We start from the raw sequence: 22,585 nt of genomic DNA, 5'->3' as shown, positions 1-22,585 counted from the left end.
AGGGCAGCTGGAGAGATTATATCTCGGCTGGCCTGGGAACGCCTTGGTGTTCCCCGGATGAGCTGGAGGAGGTGGCTGGGGAGAGGGAGGTCTGGGCTTCTCTGCTTAGGCTGCTGCCCCCGCGACCCGACCTCGGATAAAGCGGATGAGGATGGATGGATGGATGGATGGACTTTAAAGCACCCGCCTACTTTATAGTAAACACTCACCCATCTCACTTGAGGGGAGAACACTGGCTAGCTCTGACTCTGGAAAAGGACGGCTCCTCCACTTTTTTTGACTCTTACGGATTCCCTCCCGACTTTCTTCACTCGGTCATCTCAGAGTTTCTGGAAGACCGCTCTGACAAAATACTCTATCATAATCGTCAGCTTCAGCACCCTCTGTCTGTCGTTTGCGGGCAACATTGCATTTTTTATCTATGTCACAAGGCTCAGGGGTTATCCGTCGACAAAATACTTTCTCTGTACTATAACGATGTGTTTAAAAATGATGACATGGTGTATGACTTTCTGAAAGGGCCCTGTCCCGCTCGATCGCGCAGAAGTCATCATGGGGCGTGCTCCTTACAAAAGTTTAAAAACGCATGTATCAAATAAAGAATCGTAAACAATGATCAATTTGTTTGCAGCGTTTTTTATTTCATTTGTGAAAAAACAGAACAAAAAAAAAACAGAACACGGTTTTATATAGAGGTCCAGGTCGGGGAAAGCATCTTTTTGAACCGAGCGGGTTTTCTCCCCCTTCGCGCAGGTGTCAGTCCTCCCTCCTCCTCCTCAGATTTAAGACGCGCATACTGGTCGCGGGCTCTACGGTTATGTATGGAGGATGAGGGGATGTTTGATTCGACCAAAGTAGTTAAAAACGCCGTCCATCCTTTCGGGCGCGTTTGGTTTTTACTTTTTTTTTTGACACTTTTTATTTATTTAGGAACATTTTTATATAACAAGATAAAATAAGAAAAAAAACTAAAAAAAACAATAAAAAAAGAAAAACAAAAAACAGAAACATCATGAGGTCATGGGAGGATAACATATGCCCGTATATACATCTGCACATCCACACATACATACGTCAGCAAGTCCGCATTACTAATTCTATGCACTAAAGGGTGCTGCCACAAGCTGTAAAGTCCAGCCATTTCCTCCATCGTCTCCTTCCCAAGTCTCCCTGCAGTCGCAGAGTGAAAGTCATACATTCCATCAACTTGACGTCTTCCACTATAGAGGTAAAAAGTGATACAGTGGGAGGGTCTTTACAGAGCCAGCGTTTTGTTATGGCCTTCTTCGCAGAAGCCAAGAGAACTCTCAGAAGATAAACGTCATCTGCGACTAAATCGTCTGTAAAATATCCCAAGTACAATGAAGTAAATGTACAAGACACGTGGAATCCCAGCACCTCTGTAATTATCTTTACAATTTCTGTCCAGAAGGGTTGTATGAGTGGGCAGGACCAGAATATATGACCGCAATCAGCCATGTCTTCCCCACAATTCCTCCAGCAAAACGCAGGTGTAGCACTGAATTTAGACTTTTGTTTAGGTGTTATGAAAAAGCGTATAATGTTCTTCCAGCAGAATTCCCGCCACATGTTGGAGTTAGTTGTGGTAAACTGTGTCTCCCAGATCCGTGCCCACCCATCCTCTGTAATCACAATGTCCATTTCTTTTTCCCATTTCTGCTTTACGTAAATCGTTGAGTCCCCTTTGAGCTCAGTCATACATTTATACAATTTACTTATCAAGGCTCTGTTACTCCCAGAGTCATAAGCATCAATGAAAATATTAACAATCGAGAAGTCTCCACGGACACAGCTCTCCAGTCTTTTGCCAATATAGTCACGGAGTTGCAAGTATCGAAAAAAGTCTTGTTTCTTGAGGTCGTAAGTCTTGCATAGGGTATCAAAAGCCATAATTTTAGATTTTACAATAACCGAACACCCAGCAGTGATTCCACGCCACACCCATTGTCTAAATCTACTATCGTGGGAAGCAGGTAAAAAATCAGGGTCATAAGCTGGCCACCTCAGAAGTTTTATCTCTTCATGTAGTTGTGCCTGCTTGACCACTCCCTCCATATTTTTAATGCAAAAGTAACCCAGCGGCTGGGAGCCAAGGTACCGTCCAACTCAGAAGCTGCGTAACCAAGTCTAGACTGGATCGGTGTGTCCGAGAGAGACACCTTAATCGTCTTCCACTTCGCACAAAAAGATGGGTTACACCAACACACCAAAGACCTTAGCTGAGCAGACAAGTAGTAATCCCTTAATGAAGGTAGAGCCAAGCCCCCTTTTTCTTTCGGCAACTGCAAAGTAGAGAACTTCACCCTTGGTCTTTTGTTAAGCCAAATGAATCTTGAAATCTGTTTATTCCATTCCGGAATTGCTTCTCTGGAATTTGAATAGGTAAAGCAAGAAAAAGATAAAGTAGTTTGGGAAGAATACTCATTTTAATTATCCGTATCCTGTTGCCAAGGTCGAGAGGGAGCAAGGCCCAAATGTTGAGAACGCTATATATTTCTCTATTAATAGGACTGTAATTAGTATCATACAGTTGTGTTAGATCTTTAGGCAGAAACACTCCTAAGTATTTGATAGCAGTTGCCTCCCAGTTAAACTTGAATTTTGACGATAGTGTCTGGTCTGGAGAAAAATTAAATGTCAGGACTTGAGTTTTTTGACATTAAGAACATACCCTGAATACAGGCCATATGTTTCCAACATCCCCATTAACACTGGTATACCTGAGCTGGGATCCACGATTGTTACCAAGACATCATCTGCATATAGACACACCTTGTACTCGTCCCCTCCTATTACAATCCCTTTCAATGACGTTTCCTGACGTATAGCCTGGGCTAGAGGTTCGATAAACAAGTTGAAGAGGTAAGGGCTTGCTGGACACCCCTGTCTACATCCTCGTTCCAAAAGGATAGTATCGGAGAGGCTACCATTAATTTTTATTCTGGCAGTAGGGAGAGAGTAAAGAGCCTGGAAACATTTTATAAATTCACTACAGAAACCAAATCTTTTCATCACTAGGAAGAGGAAGTCCCAATTCACTGAATCATAAGCTTTTTCAGCATCTAAGCTAAGAATAATTGAGCTATTTTTCTTATCATTAATGTGTTCGATGATATGTAAAGCTCGCCTAATGTTATCGTGGGTTTGTCTATTTTTCAAGAAACCCGTTTGGTCTTCATCAATCAAAGAAGGCATTATGGCATCCATTCTTCGCACCAAAATAGTTGTGTATAGTTTATAATCTGAGTTCAGGACACTTATCGGCCTATAAGATTTGCAGTTTAGTCTATCCTGTCCCCCTTTGGCAAAACAGATATGAAGGCCTCCTTCCAGGAGGGAGGTACCAGACCTCCTTTCAAAATATAATTAAAACTAGTTTCAAGAGGGAAGAAGGCTTTCCTTCATGGTTTTGTACCATTCGGCAGGGAGCCCGTCGGTACCTGGTGATTTATTGGATTTAAGACTGGAAATAGCTTTAATTATTTCTTCCCGAGATATTAAGGGCGTTAACTTGCTATTTGCTTCTCGACCAATCGTAGGCAGGTCTAAGGAGTTCAAAAGTCAGTGATCTTATTTACATCACCCTGAGTAGATTGACTATATAACGATTTGTAATACATTTCAAACGCTTTTTGAATTTTATCCAGGTCAGTTACAACTTTGTTACCAACTGGATCTCTGATCTTGTAAATATTATTTTCAGCTTGCTGTTTTCTGATCCGCCACGCTAACTGCTTTGCCGCCTTAGGCCCCGCCTCATAATATCTCTGTTTCATAAATCTTATGTTTTTCTCTCGTCTTCGCTCAATATCTTATCTATCTCCTGCTTAATCTGTCTGATTTGGTGGGTTACTGTAGTATTTTTATCCTTCAGGCCTGACTGTTCCAAGGCCTTTAATCTATCCTGCAGTTGAAACAGTTCTTGTGACTTTTTCTTTTAAGCATGGTCGACCACGCAATTATTTTTCCTCTAAGGACAGCTTTGGCTGCATCCCATACAATACTGTGATTTGTCTCTCCATTATCATTGTCCTGCAGGTACAAGTTAAGATCGGCTGTCATTTGTTTCACAAAAGCGGGGTCATTTAACATACCGGTATTTAGTCTCCACAAAGTTGTCTTCCGTCTCCCATCCAAATGTAACGTTATATAAATTCCACTGTGGTCAGAGAAATCTCTTGGACCTATTCTGATATCTTTTATCCTGTGTAAATCCCTATTAAACATAAAACAGTAGTCTATCCTCGAATACACTAAGTGTCGAGCAGAGTAAAAAGTGAATCCTGACGCTGACCCATGGATAGATCGCCACACATCAATAAGTCCTAATTCTGTTAACATTCCTTTAACCCGTTTCCCTCCAGACGTGCTTTTCCTGTCCCTGTTATTTGAGTCTAATCGAGGGTTCAACAGTAAATTAAAATCTCCTGCACAAATAAGAGTTCCCACCGTTTCCTTAGAGATCAAATCAAATATCTTCTTAAAAAGCTTTATGTTGCTTCCTGGGGGTGCATAGACATTTAATAGTGTGACCGCCTTATTTTCTATTCTACCTTTTACTAAAACAAACCTACCTTCCTTATCACTTATATTAGATATATGTTCAAATTTTATTTTATTTGAGATAAGGATAGTTACTCCTCGTTTTTTCCCGGCTCTATATGAGGAATAGAATGCATGTCTGAAACCCATCTTTTTTAATTTCTCATGTTCTGCATTGTCTAGATGAGTTTCTTGCCAATATGCTATATCTACTCTCTCCTTTTTCAATTTGGCAAGTAGTTTGCTTCTTTTAATAGGGCTATTCAGGCCATTTACATTTAGTGACAGCATTTTATAGAAATTATAAGCCATCAAGTGGGCATGCGGAATACAACATAATCAACCCAGACCTCAGAACATCACAACCAGAACTCACTGAACAGCAAACACACCAAACATTAACAAGAGCTTCCAATACAAAGGATATAAAAGTGTCCTTTGACATTGAGGATTAGCCACAAGGTGGGGCCCCTCATCCAACAAGAGGGGTGACCGACAAAAAAAACAAAAAAGGGCAAAGAATAACCAAAAACAGTTTCTCATCGCTATTAGAAATAACTTGGTGGTTCTCTAACCATGTCCGTAGGCACCAACCTAAAGAAATATGAATTCTGAAGGATACGAAAGTCAGTGTTCCCGCGGTTAGATTATCAAAACTCTACCGCTAGCTGTTTCACCGTTGTCCCGCCGTCAGCTGTTCACTCGTCTGCTGGCACTCTTTCTTGCTCCCTCCGGAATGCTTGGAGTTTTTCCCGAACGTGCTGCTGGAAGCCGCCCCCGCGGTGTGCTGTCTGCGTCTCCCAAGGAAGTAGCTGCCTTATCGTGTCCTCTGTCATCCTGCTGGTGTGGTTCGCCAAAGTGATCTTACCCACGGCTATTCCCCGCTTTCTTAAATCCTCGGCAGCTTGGGTCGCGGTATTATATAGGACAGTGTCTGACGCGTAAAACACTCGCATCTTACTTAGTGGTGTCTGGAAGCGAATCCCGCTGTCCTTCAGAGCCTTCTTAACTGGTATATATTCCCGTCTCCTTTTCTGCACTTCCAGGGAGTAGTCATGATCGAAATACACCCGTTTGTTTTGGATATGTACCCCTTTGTTCCATGCAGTGCGAAGAATCTCTTCTTTAACGGAGAACCGAAGGAAGCGCACTATTATTGAGCGTGGTGGGGCGTTCGGAGGTGGTTTTGGTCCCAGCGCGCGGTGTGCGCGCTCAATGCCGAGGGCACGGTCCAGGCCGAAATCTTCGCCTAGATGTTCTTTGATCAGATTTTCAACAAAGGTAGTCACCGACGAGCCCTCCGAGTTTTCCGGTACACCGTAAATCCGGATGTTTTTGCGCCTAGCGCGGCCCTCCATATCGGACACCTTTTCCTGAAGCGCCCGTTGATTTTCCAACAGCTGCACAAGTGTATCCCTAACACCAATGTCCCAGCGTTCCGAGTCAGCCATGTTATCCTCGACGTGCTTTAGCCGGCCAGTCATCTCCTCTACCTGATCCGCCATCTCGTGTAATCTTTGATTCAATTCCTTAGAGAGTTCGGCCATTTGTTTCTTTATATCCTCCCGAAATTCCGTACCGAATGCTTTGAAGTCATTTTTCAATTCGGTTCGCAATGTAGCCATTTCGGCCACCATCACGCTACTCACAGCATCCCGAAGCCAACCTAAGCCTTCACCTCGGTCGCCATCTTGTCCCGATGCGAGGCTTGCCCCACTAGCCGCGGCGTCCTTCTCCATTTCACAGTCAAGGATGTTTCGTAGTCCGTATCCTCCCTTTTTAGATTTATCCCCACTCATTCTTGTGTCGAAAAATGGCAATGCAGCCCTAATACAGCTCTCGAGTCCGGGGAAACACACGGTTGGTGCCGGAGGTCACTCTCTATGCGGCCATGCGATTCTACGCGCCACCGGAAGCCCCGGTTTTTACTTTTAAAAGAGAGGTTTTTAAATAGGTCGATCATGTGAGAGCCCCGCACCGCATCCCCCTTGTAAACAAATTCCCCCCTCTTTGTCCATCCTCCTCCCCCCTCCGCTAATTTCTGCATGATGTAGCGAGCGTTTTTGCGGTCTCGAGGGGGTAGGGATTTTAATACTTCTTCCACAACTTCATCCTCTTCCCTGGGCTGCTCCTGTTGGTGCGGATGCACCTGCTGCAGATGCACCTGCTGCTGCTGCTGTGGCTCCTCGGGCGGCAGGTGGAAAGTCACCCGACTCTCCTCGTCCCGACCCTGTTTAGAGAGCGTGAGATATTTCCGCAGCAGAGACTCGTATCTTTTCACTTTTTTCGTACAAATTTAGCCGCGGATCCTCCAGTATAGCTTTCATCCTTTCGTCCAAATCGTCTTTGGCGGCTTCTCTGACCGTGGGCTCGGCGGGTCGGGTCAGTTTTTTCATCTCGTGAGAGGGAACGAGAATCATTTATAAAACATCTCAGCGTTTCTGAAATATTCCTCCCAGCAGGTTTCCCAGAATAGGCACGGCGGCGGACAGGAGAGGGAAAAGAAACCCTCCCGTCTGTTTCTTTAAAACTTGGCGTTTACGGTTTAAGCTCGTTTTCTTGTCGGCCAGCAGTCTGATGATTTTTTTCTGGCGTTTCAGTTTTTGGTATTGAGAAGCGGAAAGAGGTATGTTCCCCTTTAAAAGATATCTCGCACAGCGCCTGGAGGAAATCTGGGGAGCTGTGAGCGAGAATGTCTTTGCGTTTCTGCGGCGACGCGTGGTACAGAGCCTGTAGTAAGACGGCGTTCCTTTTTATACGCTGAGACATGGCGAGCTGCTACTTGGATTTTGGGCAGGTAGATGACGGGGTGCTGTCCCGGAAGCAGACCGGCGCGCACTCTGTAGCGTTCTGGGCAGGAGGGAGTGAGATCGAGGATTAAATACCCGTGGGGCTCCTCCGTGGTGTCTTTGAAACTGTCTGAGAAAAATGTTTTTTGCGAAGGGAAAATTTGACAGGCCAAAATCTCAATCTGCAGCTTGTCTCTGGGGTTTTTAAACAGCACCATATAATTGGAGTTTAAGCTGATGGTGCGGCTGTATTTGCCCTGATGGAAAACGTTCTGGGTCAGCATCATGACAGAGACGTTTTTATGGTGGCGGTATTGAGTGAAAATTTTAACCACTTCCGGGTGATCCGAGGCCTGAAAGATGACATCATCCAGCACCACCAGAGCGTCTTGGAAATCTTCGAAAGAATCAGGCAACCCCTCGACAAATTTAATGTTTTTATTGGTCTTTGACAGTTCCTCGTACATGGGTTGAAAAGAAGTATAAATCCACACAATATTCGCGGGCACAATATTCGCGGGCACAGTATTCATGGCGCGTTCAGTTTTCCAAAACACACTTTACAAAATGAGTTTTCCCACACCTGCTAGGCCCCACAACGAGACAGGAAAAAGGCACTTTCAGTCTGTGATCAAAATCAATTTCCTCCATTTTAGAAGAAAACGACGATAATTAAAAAAACAAACAAACAAACCAAAAAAACCAAAAAACAAAACAAAACACACTAGTACCCGAAAGGCAGAGTTGTGCCGTCTGGAAAGAGGCGCCTCTTGTTGTAGACCACGCGAAACTTTTTTTGAAATGTTCTGTTTTTGAGCACAAACCCTCTCTTATCCCTCTGAATGCCGTGCTGAGGGGTCTCGAGCTCCGCCTCCTTCATACCCGAAAGGTAACTTTCCACCAGCTCGCTCATACTGTCAAAATTGACCCGCTCGCAACATTCTCTTGTCTGCGTTATACCTTTCATTTTTACCACAAGTTTCTTCTTGTTTCTGGTCCGGTAGGCGTAGCTCTTTGGACCTGCGGAGACAAATTCCTGGATGGTGTCCCCGTCTAATTCATCTGTGAGATCGCCAAGATAGTTGCCCAGCTCTAAAGGTTCCTCCCCCTCTTTCACTATGTAGATCAGAGAGTCGGTGTCGGTGTACAGAACGTTGCGCTGCAATTTTTCTAAATATTCATAGAGTTTTACGCAGGCGTAGGTGGTGGTGAAAGCGGCGATGAAAACGTTATTGGACGCGCCGGGAGGTATCACGCAACGCTCGTTGTAACTCCACTGAATTAACGCCACGTCCTTTTTTTTTGCTCTTTAAAAAAGAGACGTGTTTAAAGTCGTACTTGCCCGAAAAGACGTAGTTAAAAAACTGACTGGGCTTTCTGACCTGAGTGGTCGGCCTCAGATTGGTTCTCTGAGCAAACTTTCCCTAGAAACTGTTGAGACACAATTTAGACACCTGCCTCTTCTCGATTTTAGACGGGTCTAAACGTATTCCCTGATGCCTGAGGTACTCTTCCACGTATTTGCTCCTCTCCTCCTCGTCGCGAGCTTCCGGAGGATAGTCGGAGGCTTCCTGTTTGCCTTTGAGAAAAGTGTTAATATAGCCGGCAATAACCGCTGCTGTGGTGATCAAAGTGCCAGACCTCTGTGATTTTACCCACCCTGTAACCCAATTCTAAGGCTTTGTTAAACTCGACGGTGACCCAGACCCCGGTGAGAGCTCTGGCCTCGTCATCGTGAGGGCACGGACCGGCTTTGGTGATTAGTCTCGGCGCAGGTGCGGCAGAGGGAAAATATTAATTTACCTCCGGGGGTTTTGTAAGGTAGAACGGGGAAATAGAGCCCACGCGGCGGGTACACGGTGGCTCTGATCAACCCGAAATAATGGCGAGGGTCGGAAAAATTCTCTCTGATGATTTTAGGGTGATGCAGAGGGTAAGCGCGCTTGGCGTTGACGTATGGTTACAGGGATGTGACGTCTACATAATACACATTTTCTCCGGGCGAGGCGCTGTAACGCAGCCTCAAGGCCGAAGTGCGTCCTCCGTAAAGACCCGAGCGAGGAGACAGAGGTTCCGGAGCTTCGTAGCTTTGCAAAAACTTTTTAACCTCCTTGTCCGATTTTTTCATCTCGCTCCACTTGTGCTCCCACAGCGTGACCGTGCGGACGCGGTAAATGTTTCTCAGCTCCCGGAGCCTCGTCTTGGTAGAGGCGTGCAGGTTCCCGTAAGGAGCGCGGGTCAAAGGGCAGATTTCCTCGGACCTGTAGCACTTTGGACAGCCGTGATAAAAACACCCCAGAAATTCCCACACCCACTTTTCACCATCTATCACCGCATATCCGTCCACAAAATACGGGCCTATTTTTTTCTCCCCTCCAGTTGTGAGAACGTGTTGAATGGGGATTTTCTGAGAGCGAGCTACCCACTCCAGCCACTGAATGGACGCGTGCGAATAGGCTTTGGAGGTGCGTCCGTAGTTGTCGGGCGAGGGGATGGCCAGAGTGTTTTTGGGAAGGAACTCAAAGGAGTTTGCAAAGAAAAGCGTCTGGACTTCTTTAAGTTGTTTCATCTCTCATCCGAGAAGCTTCTTCTTCTTGAAGAAGCTTCTCGGATGAGAGGTGAAACGTCTTCAAGCAACTTAAAGAAGTCCAGACGCTTTTCTTTGCAAACTCCTTTGACTACGATGACCTGGATGACTGAGAACCTTCACAGACATTTTGGGAAGGAAATTGGTGAGAAACACTTTCATGCACGCGGAAGCTATAGTCATGCAGCTGAAAGGCTCCACGTTAGTTTCGCCTATAAACCCGTCTCTGAACTTTATGCACGCCTCCCTCAGGATATTAACGTCGTTTTGACAGTAATACAGTGACTCTTTTTCAAAGTTAAAGATGCCTCGCGAGGCCTCGCCGTGCCAACGCAGAAACTCCTCCCGTTCGGTGAGGGACATGCGCTCTACGCCGTAATCCGAAGGAGGGGGGTATGGGCCTATGTATTTTAAACGACCCCGCGAGCTGAATTTGTGGGGAAAAAACCCCTTGGATTTGTCCTCAAAGCCTAAAGCTTTGGGCATGTCGCTGAGACGCATGGTGAGGAAAGACAGCGAGTCTATGAATTTGAGAAGGAAATCGGATTCTGTGAAACATAATTTTACTGCCTTGCATGATGAGCGAAGGCGTCATGCCCTCCTCCACCAGGTGGCTGAGAATTATGTAGCTGTCAAAATCTTTGGCATTATGCACAATGAACGTGGTCTCCCTGTATCTTTTCCTTCTGTATCTTTGAACAAACTTTTCAACGCAGTCTACACCGTAAGCGTGCCACTCTTCTCCTTCTAGCGATTTTGTGCACACTAGGTAAGGGACGTGCGTCCCCTCCCGGTCTGGGAAGGTTTCAAAGTCATAAAAGATTATGGAAGCGGTATCGAGGGTTTCGTGTTTCAGAGGTTGAATGTAACACAGGTGCTGATTTTCATCAGGAGGAAGCTCTGCGCGGCAGATTTTACATCTGACGGCAGCGCACCTGTGCTTTCCGCGATGGGAGAGGAATTTGCAGTCCGGGCATTTATACAGTCGTTGACAAATGCTGAGGTCGGAACTAGAGTGAATTCTGGGTTGCTTGTGCTTCAAGTAACACTTGCGAGTGCGACATGGCCTGTTACAATCCGGACAGATTACAGCGTCCAGAAAGTGAGCAGGGCATGCGGGGTCGAAACAGAGATTGCAGCGATCTTGTCAAACGTGTTTCTCCAGGATATGGTATCCGCGGTGACATTCCTCGCAAATGTGTTTGACTCCTAAAAATGTTTTTAGATTTTTTATCCCGTAATAGTGATGCTGGAATAAGAATAAGTACAGCGGGTGAGGCGTGTTTGGGGACTCTGTCTCGATTAGCAAAAGAGTCCTGTCCTCGGGAGGGCGGTAAAACACAACGATTTTACAATTTAGTATTTGCTCAAATTTATCTATGTCGGTGAGGGTTACCTGGGTCCGATCACTCAACCCCGATAAACGCTGCAGCTCTCTGCCGGGTTCCAGTGCCTGTTTATCTGTGAAATGAGGCTCGGTGAGGTGAGCCAAGTTAATGGCGAAGCACAGATTGTCGTTTTTGTTTTTTACCACGTACAGACAGCGTCGCTTTTTGACTATAATTTCATTATCTAATGTTTTGTGAATCTTTTTACGCGGGCCATTGCTGCCGCCTCTAGGATTTCTAATTACTTGCACTACAATTTCTAGGGGAGAGCCGACCACGATCGTGCCGTTTGATTGTATCAGTCTGGCCAACAGGTCCTCAAAAGCCGGTACAATGTTTTCGGTGCGATCGTCGATGTTAAAAACGGCATGCTTTTGCGCGTGCTCGCTGATGATCTCCAGTTGAACGCGATCGTTATGGCTAACTTCGGGTCTGACCCTATCCGTTAGATCTACAAAATTGTCCCTGACGTCAAGGTAAAATTGAGCGAGGTCGGCCGCGTCATCCGGAGAGGGAATGTTAAAGACTCGTCTTATTTCAAAATTATTAAATTGTTCACGGCGAGTCACCGCATCGTTCTGTACCAGAGATCCTCCGTGCTGATGCTCCGCAGGCTGCTCCTCCTCCGCAGGCTGCACCTGCCGCTCTTCCTCCGCAGGCTGCACCTGCTGCTGCCGCTCCGCAGAGCGCTCCTCCCTCTGCTGGCCGTAGAGCTGAAGAGCATTTTCTAAAGGTTGCAGAGGGTCAAAGTTCTGTCGGTCAGCACGCCGTTCGTTTTCAATGTTTTGGAGGAGGGCCTGGAGAGCGTTTTCTAAAGGCTGTAGGGGGTCGACCGGTGCTGCTATATGATCAACGTCTCTGTTCAATTCTGCCACGGCTTCCAACAAAGCGTCAGGAATGCTGTGTTCTTCCGACATGATTTTCTTTATTTCTTAATTCACAGACTTTTACATGTGTATGCTTTTACTTTGCATCCCTTTACAGATCCTTGTGTCGATATATTGATGCATAGGTACGGACGGTTATGGCGTACATGAAAGTGAGGTCTCCGAGGATCCTCCTCTTATGAAATCGCCGTCGGCCTGTAAGAAAAGACAAACAAAATGTATTTTTTACTCCTTCGAAAGGACAATAGCCCGATCATGTTTTACACACACATTTTATTTATTCTTGTTGTATAAAGTTGAGAGTAAAAAAAAACACACATTTTTTTTAAATTTTATTTTATAGAGCAGAGAACTTTATTGATACAACATAATTATTTTTCAAACGAATAGTTTTTTATTTATTAGGGCCGATTCATCCCCCCGTCAATTACCTCTGAGTCTCCTGAGAGGAGGAGCTCCGGAGGCTTCCTCCGCCTGATTTTCTGTATCGGTTGGTATATTCTCTGTCATGAAAAACAAGAGAAAAAAGTTTAAGAAAACACATTGTACCTCTCCTCCGGGTCAGCATGCGCGAGTTATCTCACATCCTTTTAAAAAGAAAAAAAACATTATTTACCTCGCTCCTCCGCCCGATTGTCTGTAGCGGGGGTTTGAATAGGTATATTCTCAATTTCAGCTGTCAAGAAATAAAACAAAGAAAAAGATTTTAAAAAAACTTTCTAGCACACGTTATACCACTCCAAGTCGGGAGGGGCGGTATAGCATGCTCGGCTTTTCGAATACGTTATTTTGTAGAAATATTGTTTACCTTCGGATTTAAAACTTATTTTCCTGCAGTTCTCCTGGTATGCGGTGACGAAAATAACGTCGTCTTCTTCTTCTTCTTCTTCTTTTCGCTGTGGCTGGGTCTGTATATTCCCGATTACCGCTGTCAAGAAATAAAACAAAAAGTTTTAAAAATCCGCTCCGGGTCGGGAGGGGCGGTATAGCATTCTCTGATTACTCCGTCACATCCTGTTATTCTACAAAATGGCGGATAATACAACATATTGTTTACCTTCGGTTTTAAAACGTATTTTCCTGCAATTCTCTTGGTGTGTGGAGACGAAAATAACGTCGTCTTCTCGCCGTGGTCTTTTGCTGATCGGCAGCGGAGGTTCTGCGGGGAGGATGGTCTCTAAATTGCCTCGGAAAACGGCCGGATTTATGCTGCTCCTCACCGTGCTATCGATAGCTTCTGTAAGTAACAGAGTTTCTTTAAAAAAAACCCAAGTCTATCTAAACTTATTTTTAAAATGATATATGCTTATTTAAACGCACCGTAGTCCACTTGCGTGAAATCATCGATGTAGAAATCTAAAGAAAGTAATCAAATTATTGACTTCTTTGTTGATATATAATTTAAAATTGTAAAGAAAAAAACTTACCGGTGTTAGGGTTCAATGTTGAGAGAGGAATCCATAAATAACCACAGATCCGGTCCAGTGTGCAATTAGACGACATTTTAATGAACACATGTGTGAGTTCAACAACCCAATCAGTCTTGAACTGCCTTTACCATATTCAGACAAGGGTTTTATGGGGTTAAGATAGTACAGCCCCCTTTTCTGTTGCTAGGCAGATTTAATACAGCATACGTCAGCTCAAAACCACAAATGTTCTGTCAACAACCTTTAACATAGTTTTAAAGAACATTGTCTTCGGGTCGGTGCTTCCCCTCAGCTCGTCTTCGCTGTCGCTTCCCTGGGACATCTGTTGCACTTTCTCTAAGTACTTCGGCACAATTCTGCATTTGCAGCAAAAACACATCTTCACTTCTGCCCTACCAAAATAGATCTATTATGGTGTGCATGTGTGTGTGTGTGTCTGCAGTGTATGCTATGTATGTGTCATGACCTCTCCTGCACTCTGGCTCACCTCACACCCCTCGTCCTAGCCAGACATAAGGCCTGTGCACATACACAGCTGAACTCTGTGTAATTTCTAGGCTAAATGTCACACTCGAATGATGATACTCAAACCATGAAGGAAACTTACTCAGAAGGATATAAGGTGTAAATGATAAAAACTTAACTCTTAGCTCTAAAGAATATAAGGATATAAGGATATAACTCCAGGCATATGTCATGTAAGCAGGTGTGTTGCAATTCCTTTCAGAGCTCCTGTCCTCCTCACCGTGTATTGGCTGATCCTTAACGCCTGCCAAGAGTTTCTGACCTTCACTTGACCAGGAGCCACAGCTCTTTAATACGCTCCAATGCAATCATGTGTAAAAGATTAAAATCATTTTCATAACACAGGTTTTCCTTCTCAGATCTGCCAATATGTTTGCTCCTCCTAATATAGTCTAACAGCAACCCCAAGCAAAACAATTTGAACTTTCCCCTATCAGTGATCCCTCTAACTAAGTGTGTGTGTGGTTACGTGTATGTCCGAACCAAGACTATGTATGTGTACTCTACTGAATTAATGTTTTGATCAAAAGCCTCTACTAAAAGCTTAAATCAAAGATAAATGCATAATAAACACCCTACTCTTTGGCTTGCACTCGCTCTGCTTTCGGTTTCACTTCTGCAAAACCTGCCTTGCAGACGCATTTTCTGTCAGCCTGCAGTCAGCTTCTTACCCACTGAAGACTTCAGTATAAAATACAAAACATTCAAAACCTTTAAATTATAGATTCAACTCAACAATTTAAAGTGGTTCTTACTGGACCTATAATAAAGACTTATATAATACCAATATATTTGAACATCTGAATGCATCTGAATGCAACATCACTCTCAATCATGAAATATTAATGATGATTATACCAATAGCAGCAAATAATATCTTTCTCTTCCTGACACTGGGGTGAGGCAGGAAAAGTTCTGGCGAGCTGGCCCTGGCGCTCTGATCGACGGCGTTGTTTGGACGGAATGCCGACATAATATTCACGGACTCTTCCTCACGATTGGTAGAACTGTCACAGTAGGGTCTGAGCAGATAGCGGCTCTTTTGACTGCCCTCTCGTTTCTTCTCTCATTTTATCCCTGTGCAGCGAGGCTTCTGTTTTTTCGCATCTTTCTCCTGACAATATCGTCAATTAGAGAGGGTTTTTTTTCTCTCACCCTTCGGTTCTCTGTTGTGTGTGTGTGTGTGTGTGTGTGTGTGTGTGTGTGTGTGCGCAGTCGGGAGAGGGGGGAAAAGAAAGTTGAGGTGTCCAATTTCCTTTTTTTGGGTGCCTTCTTGTGAGGGTGGTCTGTTTTCCACATTCTCCGACGGTAAAATACGACTTAGAGGTGGATATTTGTTTTACTTTATGGGCAACTGTTGTCTGCGCTTGTTCTTGCTCATGACAAAACTCGCCTCCTGTTGTAAACTTGACTCTGAGAAAAGAACTCTTTCCCACAGAGGGGGGTGATTTAATAAACTTACTTGAATATGAGCTTTTTTCCACTAAGGGTTATTTTATGGGGAGATGTATGAAATTATTTACCGGGTTACAAGCAATGAGAAATGATAATATTGGTTGTTGACTCCTTAGTGTGCGTTGTACAAGATCATTTTCTGTCTATTGAGAAAAACCTGCTGTAAAAGTAGCTCAAAATAATGAAGAAAAACTCTCTACTTTGGTCTGACAAGGAGCGGGCTGCACAAAACATACCTCATATAGGTGTTTTATTAATAATATTTTTTTGGGCGCGCTATAGGTTATAAGCATTGAGAAAAACTGATATCTGCTGTCTCACTCCTCCTTGACCCGCGGGGTGGGGGTGTGTGTGTGTGTGTGTGTGTGAGAGTGAAACAAGACCACCTGCCTCGGCAATGATCTTTTATGGTTTGTTTTTCAGTCTGTTGTAAAAGGGACTCTCAAAAAGAAAAGTAGCGCATCCAAGGGTGTTTTAATTGTTTAAGTAAGTTTCCTAAGTATTCACTAAGGGATATTCATTTTTTACAAGAATGAGGTGGGCGGCCGGTAGGTTACAAGCGGATAGAAAGTTCTTCTTTTCATCACAAGCGCCTGCCTCCACCCCGCTCTATAAAAACACAATTTGTTGCTAGTCAGATAATCTTAAAGGTTTTTTTATTGCGTCTGTATTATAAGAAAATAAAATACTATTGAAAGAAATGGTTCTCTACCGACAATAGGAAGTCACTCTTTGTTTTCATTACAAGCGCTGGTGCAGCTTAAGAAAGCAAAATACATCCGCTATTGAAACAATTGTTCTTTTACTGAGAAAATTGTCATAATACTGAAACAGAATTCAAACTATGAGTTTGTGGAAAACTAACTGCCGCTCTGTCTCTCTATACAGCACTGACTCAACGGCTGCGTCACCTCTATGCTTCAGGAACCCCCTCCCTCTCTGATCCCCCCAGGAACCATACCCCTCCCCTCATGCTTATGGAACATGATGCACAGGTCTAAAAATGACTAGACACTTCCGGAGTATTTCTGGTAGGGTCAAAAGGTCAGGATTGAGGCCTTCAATAGTAAATATGTTGTATTTGAATATGTCATACTCGAAGATGTAGCCCCACTTTCCACACCCCTCAAAAGGCAGAGGCCATTCTCTCCGCAAGCTCCTCGGAGCCGGTATCTGGCTGCGGAACATGAAGACGCGCTTATTTCTCCCTTCTTTCCGCGGAGCATCGGTTGCTTCTGATCTGTTACTGTAGACGGTGACGGGGGTGTCGCTGATAATCGACGAAGACCACTCGCCGCTGCTGCCTCCCATGCTAACGGCCTCGGGAGAGCAGATCTCTTCCCCGTCCAAGTACAGAGGAACGCACGGGTGCAGAATGAGAGGATCCATCTTGTGTCTGCGCATAGAAAAGTGTAGAAAACTTTTTTTTTTTTTCACAACAGGTGTCACAACAGGTGTCATGCTTATGGATCATATTACACACTTCCGGAGTACTTCCGGTGGGGTCAAAAGGTCAAGGCTAGGGTCATCAATCAAATTTGAGACACAACCTGGGGTGTTATATTTTTCACCACTGCAATCACCAGTTAGCCCACTCCCCACGTGCACACAGCACACTGCCAACCCCCCTCCACCCCACTGCATCATCAGTAGGCCCCTTCCCCACACATACGGCACAGTGTTGAAATAATTATAAAATAATTATTTGTTGAAATAAATAATAATGAAATAATTGAAATGATTAAAGAAAATCAACAACCAAAACCTGTGACTGTATTGTAGCAAACAGCTACTTAAGTTACAATTCAGTGAAACTGACATTGGTCCTAGACAGTGGGCTACATCACTGGCAACCTCTGGCTTTTCCTCACAGGAGACCAACTCCAGTCAACAAATCATCAGCTAATGTAACAACACAGGTATTTACATCCTTTTGGTCAGGACTTTTTTCTTTTTACAAGCGGTTGGTCTGGAACAACAATTAAATAGTGTTGTCTGTCCACCTCTTTTCATGTCTGATCTCTCCACAGTTCAGTTAGCAAGTTTTTAGTTAGCATCAGCAACTGCACTAACAAACAAACAGCTTCTGCTTGTTTCTGCAGTTGCTGCTTCAGGCTGAACTTTGTGTGCAGCTGTGCAGAGTTGTTTGGGATTCCCTTCATTAGACTGGAAAACGCAGAGTCGAGTTTTCTTTCTACGCTGTTTTTTATTGCATTTTTTAACTCGATTGGATTGGTGAGGGATTGATTCTTCGACATCAAACATCTAGACTAACATCAAAAGAGCTATTACCTCAGTGTTCCAACATCTGGAAGAAGCAACAGCTATCACAGCTAGAGATTGACAAGGTACAACACAAATGCTACGGCAAGGGGGAGCCAGGATGACAGGTCAGGGAGGATATGTCACCACCTCACCTGAGATTGGGTACCAAACCCCAAGCAGTGTTGGGGAGTAACGGAACACATGTATCAACGTTACCTATTTAAAATATAAAATATGAGTAACTGTATTCCCTTACAATTACAGTTTAAATAGGTGGTAATCAGAATACAGTTACTTTGTTGAAAGAAATACAATACACAGTTTCAAATGTTAGGCTGTCCCCTCTATATGCCTTCTCCAATTTTGGTGATTTAATACAGTCGGGCCCAGGTTTAGCTCAGTTGGATGAACATGTAATACTATATCGCATGGCAGAGAGTGGCCGGTTCAAGTACAACTAGTGGCCCTTTTTAAAAAAAAAAAACAACTCAATTTTTAAATCAAGTTCCATCTGGAGTTAATACAGTTTCTCTGATTCTAATTGCCGAAACATGCAATAAGAGGCTCTAATGTCAGCGTCCTGTTAATGTTGATGGCGTCAGTTACACAATGGACCCAGAGCCAGCAGAACAGAGCCAGCAGTGCACGGGCAGGAATTCATTTCTTACTTGGAAATTTCAAAACCACTTGATAAGAAGAATGGGATGGGCGAAATCAGTATCTTCAATATACTATTGCTTTGTGATTTTAATTACCATTAATGAATGCTACTCGCCACCGAGCTAACATTGTTAGCTGGCGTTAGCTGAGGTTAGTTTATAGACTGCAGACTTTTAGGTCGTTTCTAAATACTCATGTACGCGAGTTCATATTCGCATTTTCATTAATCTGAAGTTCACATGGGAGTCCAGACTTCCCGAGAACCGAGCGCGGTCGTTCTACAATTGGAACGGCAGTGTACTCGATGACATCACAGCCCTGGAGTTTTTACTGCCATCCACTCTTAATTTAACTGCCATTAATATTTGCAATGGAAATTACACATGACATAAAAAATTAACACATGATGTAGCAGATTTTAATAAAAAAAGATAATTTGAACTGATTTGAACTAATTTTAATTGAACAAATATTTAAGATATAATCTAATAACTTTTGGAGCAGCGTTCAGGATCTCCACATGTTAACATGCCGTTTTTAGACTTGATGGATTGCCTTAACAACCTGCTAGCTGCAAATAATCATGTGCAGTTCCACATGATTATTAACAGACAAAAACAAAAATTACTGATACACAAAAAATTTTCTATACGCGATCACTGCAAAGAGTGCAGCCTTACCTAATGTCCACCCTACTGTTACGCATTTTATATTAAGATTTAAAAATCTAGTTGGTATTGGTATGGTGAGCAGCCTTCAGTAATAGTAACAAATCACACAGCAATAGTACATTCATGTAGTTGTAAAGAGCATGATAATATATTAAGTAATCCAAAGTATTCAGAATACATCACTCTCATGAGTAACTTAACGGAATACATTACAAAATTCCTTTTTGTAACATATTTTGGGGCATGTATTCTGTGATCTGTAGTGCAGTAAAGCGTTGAGCGTGAGAGACTAACCTATCACAGTGACAGACATCCAAGAAAGGGTCTCCTGCATGAAGACTTGGACAGCACTAAGCCCAGACATCATTCACACCTACTGGCTGAACAAACTAACAGCACTCCATGAGCCTCTGGCAGCACAAAAGAACCAGCTGCTAATTGATGAAAGAAACCCAGAATGGCTAACTGAAGGCCAGACAGTCCAGATCCCCAAGGATCCACGGAAGGGACCAGTGACATCCAACTACCAGCTGATAACATCGAAGCTCCTGTCAGGCATCATAGTGGCTACGAGTTGTGTAAAGTGCTTTGAGTGCTCAGAAAGAGTAGAAAAGTCTATTTACCATAACAGGACACGTAGAGCCTTCGAAAAGGACAAGGAAGAATGGGGGGCGAACAACATTAGAGGCCAACTTCAAGGCAATTGGACAAGTCACCATCATCACCATGTTTTAACGTGGGAGTTTGTTGATCAGGTCCAGTAAAGGTTTTAATGTTGATCACAGGACCAGTGCTGCTATTTTGGACTGTAGAAACACATTTTCTTTTACTTTGCCTCACCATGATGGTATACACAAAAACACGCATACACACACACACACACACTTAAAATATGGTACAAGCAAGTAGCATCTACTGGGGTCAGTACAATTACTCTGTAGTTCGACCACCACTGGTGGCTGATACCAACAATAAGTCCCCATACACTCCTATTCTAAAATATTCAACTTCCTGTGTAATGCTGCGATCTGCTGCATTACATCAAACTACAGCTGGCCAACATCTGACTTAATGTAACTCATCAAATTGTATTTTGTGGCTCTCAGAGATCAAGATACTTCAGGTACCAGACTCAGTAATGAGAGCTGCAGCCAAACAATTTCAACTTCACCATAGAGCTTAGGCAGTTTCAGCACCAGATTTATTGATTAAGAAGCTATAAGGGGTGTTCCTGGCAACTAATTTCTTTGTCAACTAAACAAACAAAAAAAAAAAATAGACTAACCGACTTAGTCTAAAACTAAGAAACACTGAGATACTGAATTAAATTCAAGAACCCTTTAATGGAAAATATAAAAAAATTAAGAACGAAGGCATTTTAAATGATTTATCACATTCTTCGATAATGAATCATGCCACTTCACTGTGTAGCATTACACGTTATACTCCAGACAGACAATGAAGGAGAGAAACACTTAAATTGATGTTAACTATGATATGAAAACACGTTACTACAAAAGATGTTCACATGTTACTAAAATATGACAAATTAACATCCGCTAAACTAAAAGTGTGTTGCACTGTGCCGTGCAATATGAATGACGCACGCTGTTCCAAAATTCTGACAACCACTTCAGTTCAAATCTAAAATAAGAAAACAATAAATTACATATCCATTTTTTTCCGCTCATCTGAAGTTGGGTTGTGGGGGCAGCAGCAGGGAAGCAGGGACCTCCCTCTCCACGCCACCTCCAGCTTATCCGGGGACACGTCGAGACATCTCCAGGCCAGCCTTAGCTGTCGCCTTGTGATGTGGAGGAGTAGTGGCTCTGCTCTGAACCCCTCATAACAAGGCCACTAATTGATGAAAGAACCCCAGAATGGCTCTCTCCTAAGGCAGACCCCGTCCTCCTGACGGAGAACTCTGATTTCTGCTGCCTGTAACTATGATCTCATTCTACCAGTGTTGACATAATAATCCATAGTTTCAATTGAGAGAAAAATGTAACCCTCTCAACCCTTAGCTCAACATTTGCTTCACCAAAATCTTCACCAAAATGATCAAATGATTTGGACCAGAAGGTTCGGCTACGCACAGAAGAAGTGAAGTGAATGAGACTCAGACAGCTTTGAATTTTCAAAATGCCGGCTTGTACATTTTTCCTCATTAAAAGAAAAGAAAGAAAATTAATAACAAAAACTCACAAAAAAATATTTCAAATAAAAGTTTCCCTTTTTGGTACCAATGTTTTTGTCAGTGACAATCTTGTGGCACAATCACAGCAGTCACCTTAAGAACATCTTACCGGGGTGCAGCCTTCTAAATGTACAGTTCAGGTTTCCAATTCAAAATGACTAAAGTCCAAATGACAACATTCATTTGACATTGCCTTGACTTTGTTAACTGATTGCAACAAAACCCTTAAATTGGAGGAACAAGTCCAATTTGCCCACACCAAATGGTTGGAGGGTAAGATGGCGCCGCCATTGTGTGCAATAGGTCGGCAGCCTTAACATGAAATTTCCCCTTGTGGGACTAATAAAGGTATATCAAATCAAGAACTGTAGGGCATTGCCTCAAGTTTTTTCCAGAAAAACATTGTAAATGATTTCCTTGGTAAACGCTAGAAACATTTTACTCACAGGGAACTCATAAAAAGTGCAAATAAATACTGAACAGGTAAAATCATTTGCTCACTAATCTCACAAGAGGATAGTGCAGGAGCGTGAGATGGTGCCGTCTGAGCCCTGACTTTCTACGACCAAACAATGTGACGAGAACCAGAACTAGTTACTTGTTGTGAACTTAACACATCATTTTAGCAGTACACGTGCATAAAAGCAGTATTAGCATAAGCAGCAAGTGCTAACTCTTCATTTCTGTATATTTTTTCGGTGACTCTCCGTCTCTTTTTTCCCTGCTAATGTGTTCAGAGCTCATGGGTATCTGACAAAAAGCCTGTGCTCCAGTGCTGCCAACTCCTCAGTAAGGAAAATTGCTATTCACTGTCCTAAAAGTCGCTAGAACTCGCTAAATTACGTCATCGCCTAATATGCATAATTGGTCATGGCCACGTAATTGTAACAGATGCTGTAAGAGAGAGAAATAACACTGTGGAAGAGACACAAAGTGAGTAAAAAAACACCCAAAAGTATTTAGAATATTTTTAGAACTACAAATGAAATTTCTTTTAGCAATTATTGTTTTTTTAATGTCACAATTCCAACCGTCCCCCTTTATCTGGACTTGGGACCGGCAAAAGTGACCCGAAATAGGCACTCTGGCGGAGTTACTTTGTGTGTGTGTGTCTTTTTAAGTAGTTTTAAACCTTGTGATCCATAAAAAGTATCAGAAAAAGAAGAGC

At 43.3% G+C, this 22,585-nt stretch overlaps 1 long non-coding RNA gene across 1 annotated transcript; it reads right to left on the bottom strand.

Annotated features, from left to right (window-relative positions):
• Positions 1–12,288: 12,288 nt before the first annotated feature.
• LOC116334045 lies at positions 12,289–13,662 on the bottom strand. Its single transcript, XR_005609801.1, has 6 exons — positions 13,535–13,662; positions 13,272–13,451; positions 13,023–13,142; positions 12,831–12,890; positions 12,646–12,717; positions 12,289–12,409 (listed from the first exon to the last, which is right to left on the bottom strand). It is a non-coding gene; the product is annotated as an uncharacterized LOC116334045 (long non-coding RNA).
• Between the last annotated feature and the right edge of the window lie 8,923 nt (positions 13,663–22,585).

The sequence above is a fragment of the Oreochromis aureus genome, linkage group 22 (assembly GCF_013358895.1).
Source record: "Oreochromis aureus strain Israel breed Guangdong linkage group 22, ZZ_aureus, whole genome shotgun sequence".
Classification (NCBI taxonomy): Eukaryota; Metazoa; Chordata; class Actinopteri; order Cichliformes; family Cichlidae; genus Oreochromis; species Oreochromis aureus.
The sequence above is the reverse complement of the archived record's forward strand: the minus strand, read 5'-3'. Positions and strand labels throughout refer to the sequence as shown.